Here is a 10732-nt window from a genome sequence, read left to right on the forward strand (position 1 = left end):
CTGTTGGACAGAAAGCCACAAGGACACACACACATTGTAAAGGGAAGGGAAACCCTTGCCCCTCCCTGTGACTGTGGGTTAGTGGTTATATGAACACTGTAGAATTTTGTTCTGCAAATATCTGCGAAAGGGTATCGTCTTAGGTTTCAAAGAGAGCGCAGAATTTTAGGGCAAGCAGAGCTGATATTCTCTTTCTGAGCCAAGGGCCAGGTTAGAATCCACTCTCACTGAATGCATTGTCCAAGAATGGAGTCAGCTGGAGTTCAATAATAGCTTATTGAAAAGGAATGAGTTTAAATGGTTCCCTGATCTGTTTGAGTGATGTGCATAAATAAAATTAAAAAGTAATGTGAGCTTCTTTGAAAAGAGAGAGAGAAAATGCCTGGAATTTCACCATCGTAACAAAAACTTGCAGAGGCACATCTGAGATCCTTGATGGCTTCCTTTTGCAACCCCAGACCAGTTTTGTACGGTGTGTTCACCCTGTTATGTCTAGGGTTCTGTGGAAATTATTTGGATATACTAACAGGAAATGTAACATCTTTGATGGACTCTGTATGAGAGACTAACTGGATTTCTTAGAAGATTAATAACTTTTCAGATTTGAAAATATCACTGAAATTGAAAGAAATTACCTATAAAGAAATGTTTTGCCTCTATAAAACATTGGTTTCTCTTGGCACCAATTAAGATTTAGAGGTAGATGAAGATAGTGGTTACAGAGGAGGTGGCAGAAACAGCCAAGTCTCGTTTTAAATCCTAAAACCAGTCATCAGCTGTACAGTGGCTTATAACCTTTCTTTTCTTCAGTTCCCTTATTCATAAGGGTAGTTATCGATGAGAATGCCTGTGTTCTTTTGAGGCTGAAAGAAGAAATGATATTTTGCAGGTAAAGCTCTCTGCAAAATACCTTGTAGGTATTGTAATACAATATGATATACACATCAGTCAAGGATGTATAGGTCACTTTTTTTTTCAGTGAAGACAATTATTTTTATCAGTCAGTTTTTGTCATTGAGATAGAAGAAATAATAGAATTTCTTATAGCTTGGAGTCATTACTTTCTTGTATCACTGTTAGCTTTAATTATATGGCAGCCAGCAAATCTCTCCTGGCAGACATGCCCACAGACTCCTTCCAGACCATGTCTTAAGTAGAAACCATGCCTGTAGATGGTCTTATCATACTTTCTATAAGTTCTCTTCAGGTGATGTCACTATTTTCCTTTCTCTGGGATGAGAGAAAAGCATGGATTTCATAAGTGTGTTAATTCCCTAAGTGGTGTTCATTAAAGGAGACAGAACTCAAAAGGAATAAAATGTGTGTAAGAAAAGTCCCAAGTCATGAACAGATGTAGTTGAGGGAAAAGCATAAGGCAAAGATGCAGTGACTCACCTCCTTCCTCCAGCAAGCTGGTGGGTGCCATTTGTGTTTCTTCCATGGGACATGCCACTCTTTCCTCCTAGAAGGGAAGGGGGAAGGGAGGGCTAGACACAGATAGGACATCTGGAAAACACTGGGAAAGACTGGTGGAGACTGGGAGCTCCAAGTTTGCCAGTTTTATCCAGGGTAACTCCCACAGATTCCTTATAAGATGCAACAACTACAGGAAGTTGGGCCATCTCCTTTGATGGAATCCCCTTTCCTGTGTTGTCCCTTCTCTCCCAGCTCACTGGGCCCTACATGCCCCAGTGTTCTCCCTAGATTGGGCAGATAAACCATTCCACTCAGGGTTGGCACATCTCAGGCTTATTGTCTCTTGTTCAGAGTGGCCCATCCCTCCACATCTACAGTATACTCTTAAACAGCTCAGTCTGCTGGATTCTGATACAATCCAAGTAACTCACATGAAGGCCTGAATAGTAGTCTTAAAAGCAGAGTGGAGGCTGGACAGTTACTTTTGCCAAGAGACAATTACTTGCTATCTTTAATACAGATGGTGTGACTGTGGGTCAATCTGGGTCTACAGTCTCTGACACCTCTTTACCCCCATAGTAAAGGTTAGGAATGCAAATGGATACAGGCAGAGAGCACAATCGGGTAAGCAGGCAAAATTCACAGATGGGAAGCGTGGACTTCCAATGTCCTGGGAAGGGACAGTCATGTCAACAGTAGCAGCTGAGAGCTATATACAGTTCATGAGTACAGCTTTTATGAGGCTCGATGCTTCCTGGAAACATCCACCACAATAGTGTGGCCTTTGAGGAAAATGTGTAGAGCATGTATCATTTATAGCTCAGGGTACCATTGGGCCCCAGCACCTGTGCCAGCAGTCCTTTGCTCCACAGGTGCAGAAGACAAGAGAATCTCAGAAAGAGACCAGAATCCTCTGCCAAACCTACCTTGGACTTTACCATGCTTATTTCTCATAATTATTCTTCCTCATGTTGCCAACTTCTCTGTTTATATAAAACTAATGTGCTTTCTAAATATTACTTGCACAGAGAAGGAAATAAGAGAAATTACAATAATGGGATCATAGCATTGTAAGAACCCAGGTAAAACTTTTAAAAATATTCACTTAAGCTATTCCCTGCTCTGTTTTATAATAATAACAAAAATTAAGATTTAAGTTAATCGGCATTTTCAAATATCCCTATGACCGAGCCTTATCAAGTAGAGGCCAGTGCTGGAGTCCAGAGGACACACTGGGGCTGGAGAGATGGCTCAGCAGTTAAGGGCACTTGCTGCCCTTGCAGAGCATTTGTGTTGCATTCCTAACACCCACAAGGTGGCTGGCTACTCTATCTCCATTTCCAAAGGATCCAACACCCTCTTCTGGCCCAGTAGACACACATGTGATACACAGACAAAATACAGGCAAAACACCCAAACATAGTATATGTAAATACAGAAGTACATTTTAAAGTACAATTGATTATTTCTGTGACAGAAGCTGTTGGTTCCTGTTTTATGAAGTAGTTCATGTAAACTGGAATGTTAAAAATGGGCAAAAATGGGGCTACCATATAGGCGTATGCTCAGCCATGCCATTAGTTGTGAACTTTTGTGAAACCACGATGACACCATTTTATTGCTTACCAGCTACTTGGTCAGATTATAAGTGGAAGACACCGATAAGGACATTCTGTCTTATTTGTAAACAAAGATTTTTCTGCAGACTTGTTAGGGAGGCAAGATTTAAAAGAGAAATAATAAGCTCCTTAGCTGTCTTTATTTGGGGAGAACCACAGAAGCAAACTAGAATGGGATCGGTGACCTTTCATGAACTCAAAGACTTTGGGCGTTACATGACCTGGAAAAAAGCAAGAATCATATTAACTAAGAAAAAAATATAAAAAACAAAACATTGTAAATGTTCAGAAGTAAACAAAATAGGGAAGAAATAAAATAGAATTATAATATTTTATTATAAACCTCTTAATTTTATTTTTTAGCTGTTGTTTCATTGGAATCAGAGGAAACAGTTAAAGAACTCAGCAGAAAGAACTACATAAGATTTACCAAAGGAGTAAAGGTGGTGGGCAATAAAAGTCATTGATTTATTTTGAAGTTTGGCATAAAACTTGTCCTAGTACCAGAAAGTAGAGGAATGATCTCTACAGTGAGAACAGAAACCTATTGTGTATAGTAGGGTCCTACTCAAGTTCTCGGAAGTTGTCTTAAGTAGACTGTGTTCTGCCTCAGCTTGTGTCCTAGCTGAGAGCAGGGTACCTGGTGGTGCTGAAGTCCACATGAGTCTGTGGCTTTTTCTCTACAACTTCTGGAACATCATTACTTTAGGCAGTCCCTCAGGTGAGAAGTTTCCAGGCATGTTCCCCATCTAGCGTAAAAGAAGTTGGTGAGAAGTTAGTCAAATTCATGTTAGACATCACCACCTAGCTACCAACCTCATGACCACCCCATTAAGAGGAATGAAGTTGGATTTGAAGAGATAATCTTGGTGGTTAGGGGCACTTGCTACTCTCACAGAGGACCCAGGTTTGGTTCTCAGCACCCACATATGTGGTGTCTTACAACCATCTCTAACTTCACTGTCAGGGGATATAGTACCCTCTCCTGGCCTCCTCCATCAACAGTCATATTGCATACATGTAAGCAGTCACATACAAATTTTTTAAAAGGGTAATGAGGTTACCAAAATGAAGATGGCACTGCCAAAAAAGGATGGTGGTGGTAGGAACTGTTTTAAATACCAGTGAGAGATGGTCTTGCTGGCAGCTAGGTACTTACATATACTCTTGAAAGGAGGGCAGGAGTTAAATTCTGGCTCACACAGCATCTTATGCAGGCCCCACAAGTCTCATGAAAGGTAAATACTGAAAATTATAGAAAGCTCTGGACTTCAGTAATGAACAGTAGGAAATAGGTTAGGGAATAGAAGAAAGGGGAGGGACACAGAGAGAAATAACTACAAAGGAAAGAGAGAAGAAGGTAAAATAACAGGATGCCTGAAAACATCATACAGAATTATATTATTAACTACATAAGAAACCCTATAATACACATAAGCCTTCTATAAATATGCATCTATAGTTTAGAGGGAATACTCATATTTGGGCTGACAATGCCACTCCAATAACCAAAGACCATCTAACAAAAATCCCAACACCAGGCATGAGAATCTCTCTTCTGAGTTGTTGGTCAGGGCTGTCTAAGAGACTCCCAGAACATGACAGGTGGTTGCTGTTATCCTCTGTTGCCCCAAAGAAGTGGAAGGTAAGTCCATATTGCTGAAAATACATTCACTTCAGATACAGAGGTCATGTGGCCCTGAGCTGGAACTGACTTGAATGTCTAGCTTTCACAGCATCAGAAAATTCTATTAAAGGTTCTAAAGGATAGACACAAACAACAGTCCTACCCAGCTATGACACCTACCAACCACAACAATTACCAGCATGTCACAGTAACCCTAAGGATATATAATGGCACACATACCTTTGTGGTAACCAACAACTCTCTAATTGGATGTAAGGCCTGCTCAACAAGAAGTAATTCATTCCTAGTACTGAAAATCTAGCCAACGACCTAGGGCTAGTGAAGTCATGGATCTTGGAGAAGAACTTACAAGGGCAACTTTATAAAACAGCATAATCCATAACTACATTCTAAACATTTTTCCTTATACCCACAGATAGGTGTAGTCTTAAACTATTTTTCAAAGAAACTTCTCTTTGCAACATACAGAGACCATCATGGAAAACCACAACCAATCAAAATGCAGAGTTGTGGAGCCCAGGCTGGATGGGCATATCTATAAAAACAACCCCCGAACCTAAGGCCCAGGGAAATGTGAGGAGGAGGAAGAGAAAGATGATCAGAGAGAGTGCTGTGAGAGTTTGTGTCTCGTAAGAATGTCATAAATTACACCCATAAAGTGTAAACATGAGTGGAACCAGGAGAACAGTAGACATGCCAAAGAGAACAGGGAGAAGAGGTCTCAACCATACAAGAACAGTGGACAACTAAAACTACTGATACTGGGAAGAACACACCAACTGGTTGTCTGATGCCAAATGATCAGCCCCCGATAACACACATACGAGTAACATTATATAGACTATAAAGGTTATATTTATGAATATATGTATATACATATACAGATATACTTGTAACAATAGTTAATGAAAAGCAGAGGCCATGAATTTGAACGAAAGCATGGAGGATTTGGAGGGAGCAAAGAGGAGGGAGAAATTCTGTAATTATATTATAACCTCAAAAGTAAAAGTTTGTTGTTTTATTTTTAAATAAAAAAATGGAATCAGTTGGCTAGTCCTAACAGTATTAATACCTTGGCAGAGAATTGGCAGAGAAGACCTTCTGCATAGAGTTCTGTTCTTGCCAGTCCATTAGGACCTGGCTCAGGAAGGTAATCAGGTGTCATTACGAATGATTTTATAGTTCTGAAGAAGGCACAGGGGTATGCCCCAATGTATACTAAAGAATGTAGATTTATAGGGGCAGAGTTTTAGTACTGGGCAGCACACTCCAGCAAGGGGATCCGAGAGGCAACACACACTGCCTGGAGTGGCTTTGTAGGTACCCAAGACTTGGGAGTAGCTCCACGTGTTCACTCAGAGATGTTGGCGGTTAAATATTGGCCAAGCAGTCTAATTATGATGAAAGTGGGATTCCAGGCCTCAACAAGTTTCCTTTCTCAGTGAGTGCCCGGAGCAGAAAGGTGGAGTGCTTGGTATGGCTTCATTGTTTGAGCCTGTGTGCAGGTGCCTAATATGAAACAATGAGCTTCATTGTGGTGGTAACTTGCCCTGTGCATGCCAAAGCCAACGCATATTGCTGAGGGCAGGTACGGAAGTTGGTGGTGATGCATAGCCAGGTGGATTTGGATCAAAATGGCGTCCGTACGCTGACAAAATTCATCATGGCAGGCCCGAAAGCAAACAATTTGCAATGCTTATGCAGCAGGGCTGTGAGTTCAGCCAGGATCACGGCAGATGCATCTGTTTTCTACATATTCCACAAATGGAGAACTGTTACAGTGTGGAAAACCATACGTGCTTCTTCTTAAAGAAGGTACATGTAAAAATTTGTAAAATATGAGAAGGAATCTTAGAAACTTGTTTGGTTCAGTTTGATATTTTTGTAGTTTGTTCTCTAGATGAAGTTCAGTTAAGATAGTAAAATATACTGTGTGATTTCTTTTTAAGAAAAATCATTATTCCTTGTACAGTCTCAATAAGGAAGTTTTTAAATGCCTGATTTCATAGGAGTAGGCGTCCTTGTTAAGCCTAATTTTCCCAACCAAAATTGTATAAACAGTGGTCAGAGAGATGGAAATACATACATACAAAATATCAAAACCAAGTATGAAGGGGTATGTGACTGTAACCCAGTAGTTTTGAAACATTTTGCAGAAAAGATATTCATTTATGAAATACTGATGAACCTTGTGTCATCTGGCACCACACACTTTCAGTTCTTACCCATCAGGTTTCTTTCAGGCTTCTTGGATGCCAGCTTGTGGAAGATAGTAAGATAACTCACCTTCCTTTGCTGTGGAAGCATGGGGGTAGGCAGAGATGATCAACTTTATTTTCTCAAAGAAGCTTCCTGGCAACACAGAGTGCCAGTGCCACCGTTTGCCCCCAGGACAAAGAGTAAGCCTCACTTGCCCAGGGTTCTCCTTCCTGGTCACACCCTGTGACTTCTGATGCCCTTTCTCTGGGGCCTGGTTGACCTGAGTCTGACAGAAACTCTCTACTGAAAGGAAGGAGGCAAAGTATGATTAATGGGCAGTAGAGCAGACAGCTTTATGTCTGAGTACCAAAACACTTTAGACTGCAGACCCTTCACAGGGAAAGTAGGGACAATCAAACCTCCTCCATATGTTTGGTGTAGGATGTGAAATAAGATGGTATTGTGTGCTCTGTCAGACCACAGTTCTTGATACATAATAGATCAGAAAGTATATGTCTTGTTGTACTTCTGACATACATCTTCCCTCTCAGCCTTTCCACCTCTCAAGTTATGGATAGGCCTATGAGCCAAAGTTCTATTTATTGTCCCCAAAGAATCTACTGTGAAAAACTTCCAAGTGCACAAAAGTACATATTTATTTTGTAAAGATCTCCAGCCCTTGTTTGGGTCGTATTGCATTCTGGTCTTTCTTTCTCCAGGCTGCCCCTCCATTTTACCTCATGGTATATTGTATTTCTGTTTCTTTACCCCAAAGGGTACAAGAAAGTGAAGGCAGGTACTCCCTGTCTCCCGACTGCTAAGATCACCCTTGCTCTCAAGTCTCTGCTGCTGAGGGAACAGGTTTGTAATTACCTTCAGGTGATTCCAAAATCTACCCCAGGGCTTGGCTCACTACCATAGATGTGTATAGTTATCAAGAGGAATATCAATCCAGACATCCCATTGGTCATAAAAAGGGGCATTCTCTGGAAGCATGTGACTGTCCTATTAGTGCTGGCTTCCAGAGAACTCCTTTGACCTGACATAGAGCTAAGTGGGCATTGTGGGAAAGGAATCTGGCCATTTACTTCCTGTAGTTGGCATTGATTGTACCCAAGAAGGGGCCTGGGAGTCAGTGGGAACCCCTGATCTCCTGTGACATCATCTCTCAGTAGGAGAACAGCTTCCACTCCTTTGTCTCAGAAAAAGAAGAAAGCAGGTAAGGACCTGAACCCAATCTCAGGAATGCTGCATGCCTAGAAAAAAGTCAGGCTTCCCATTTCTTGATGAAACTTGAGCAGCATATCTGGACTAGGCTTCCACGGGCCATGAACTTATGTTCTCATTATGGGCACAATGAGTGAAATCCAGGTCAGTGCAGAACAAAGCCTAAGTTCTGTTTATATTTTATGTTTTCTTTTTCCCTGTTATACCTTTGTTTTCAATGCATACCCTTCCATTTCCAAGTTCTTCAAGTGAATGCTATGAAATGAAAGTAGACAGCCTTTGGCTGTTAGACTTCTATGATCTAATAAGAGTTAGATGAGTTTGTCTTTGCAAGAGCAAAGGCCAGAGCAGGTTCTGAGGATGGAAAATCCAAGTTATATTTAAGCATATTATCTAAATATTTAAATATCTTATACTTATTAACTTATCTAGGTCTTAGCTGACCCCTTGGACAGATCTCCTCTTCCTTCTCTATGCCTCCCCTCAAGGATTGGTACCTTGAGGTCTCGACCTTTGCTTAGTTCCTTGGTCCTCAGTGAGAAGTCAACAGTCCTGTCCACATTAAGCCATGAATGAACCCCTTGCCCCATCTCCATCACATTCCCAGTGGTGTTTCCTCCAAAAATGGACTTCATTTAATTTCAATATGAGGGAAGAAAATTCTATAGCATGTAATAGTTAGAGGCTAGCAGAGTGCCATAGAGGGACATGGACAGGAACCAGGCTGATTAGTTGTGAGCCTTGAATGTTTTGGACACCTTAACACCTTAGAGTTTTAATGTCTTCAGCTACAGAGAAGAGATAATGGATATTCTCAACAGGATATACATAAAGCATCCTCCTGATGCCACAAAGTGCTGTGAGTGCTGTTTTAGGCCTGAACTATCTACACTTAAGATCAGTTCCAAAATGGGCATGGTGATTAAGGAGGCCTAGACAGACAGGAGCTATGGCCACCACAACTCCCCCCATCTCCCCACTAGTTGTGTGTCCCAAGGCTGCTTCTGAGCAAAGAAGGAGGAAGAGAAGAACAAAGGTTATGAGCTTTGTCTGCAGTCAAGGGGTGCCTAAACTGCTCACCAAGACCCATAGCATTTTTTCCACATAAAGACCTTGGAGGCTCAGTGGCAAAGCTCTTGGAGAATAAGCAGTATTGACTACTCCCTGCTAATGATGCTAATGACTCCCTTGTTGAGGAGTTCTTGAATTGCCTGGATGTCATGTTGTCCACAGGCCACCATTTTCTTTCTACTTAGTGATTCCCAGCCAGAGCAGTGCATTAGCTTCATCTGGGGGCGTGGCCTGGATTGGAGCCATGGTGGGTGATGCCAGGTTGCAGTCAAGAGTTGAGAATCCCTGTCATTCAATGGCTGAGGCTGTGGGGTTTTTTTTTTCTTCTACTTCCAAGCTTGAGTTTGAGGACCCCCATTTTTTTCCTCATGAATTCCCAATGATTTTGGAGCTTGATAGAATCATCTCCCAGAAACTTAGAATACCCAAGATACAATTTGTAAAACACATGAAAATCAAGAAGGAAGAAGACCCAAGTGTGGATACTTCATTCCTCCTTAGAATAGGGAACAAAATACCCATGGAAGGAGTTACAGAGACAAAGTTTGGAGCTGAGATGAAAGGATGGGCCATCCAGAGACTGCCCCACCCGGGGGTCCATCCCATAAACAACCACCAAACCACTATTGCATATGCTAGAAAGATTTTGCTGACAGGACCCTGATATAGCTGTCTCTTGTGAGGCTATGCCAGTGCCTGGCAAACACAGAAGTGGATGCTCACAATCATCTATTGCATGGAACACAGGGCCCCCAATGAAGGAGCTAGAGAAAGTACCCAAGGAGCTAAAGGGGTCTGCAACCTTATAGGAAGAACAACAACATGAACTAACCAGTACCCCCAGAGCTCCTGTCTCTAGCTGCACATGTATCAGAAGATGGCCTAGTCAGCCATCACTGGGAAGAGAGGCCCCTTAGTCTTGCAAACTTTATATGCCCCAGTACAGGGGAATGCCAGGGCCAGGAAGGAGGAGTGAATGGGTTGGGGAGCAGGGCAGAGAGAGGGTATAGGGGACTTTCAGGATAGCATTTGAAATGTAAATGGAGAAAATATCTAATAAAAAAAACTTTAAAAAAAGAATCATCTGTGTTTCTTAATTGGAGTTGTACCTTTGTATTTATTTATTATAAAATTGATTCCAATAAATATATTCAAATGTATTGTTACCCAAGCAATAAATGCCTCGGTTTCTAGTTAAATAATAGAGAAATAAGAATCATTATTTACTTCCTTTCTGGAACAAAATCAGAAGCTAATTGGAAACTCATTGATGATAACTTACCTAGCTTGTGTTTTAATATGCTAGGCCACCTTTATCATTAGTATCTTGTTGAATTTTAATTAAAATCCTCACCTTGTATAAGCAGGGAAACTGTGCCCAGTCTGGGTCACATTGTGGGGAATCTAGGTTATATCCAGACCATGGCTCTGATACTTCCCATCTAGAAACCTAGAGTTCCACTTGTGTTCCAACTTCCTCCTAGGGTGGCTGGAATTCAAGGGGATAATACAAGCCAACAGACTGAACTTTACTGCTCTTTACTTCTATTTA

The sequence above is a fragment of the Mus caroli genome, unplaced genomic scaffold, assembly GCF_978045245.1.
Source record: "Mus caroli unplaced genomic scaffold, Mus_caroli_1 scaffold_6, whole genome shotgun sequence".
Lineage (NCBI taxonomy): Eukaryota > Metazoa > Chordata > Mammalia > Rodentia > Muridae > Mus > Mus caroli.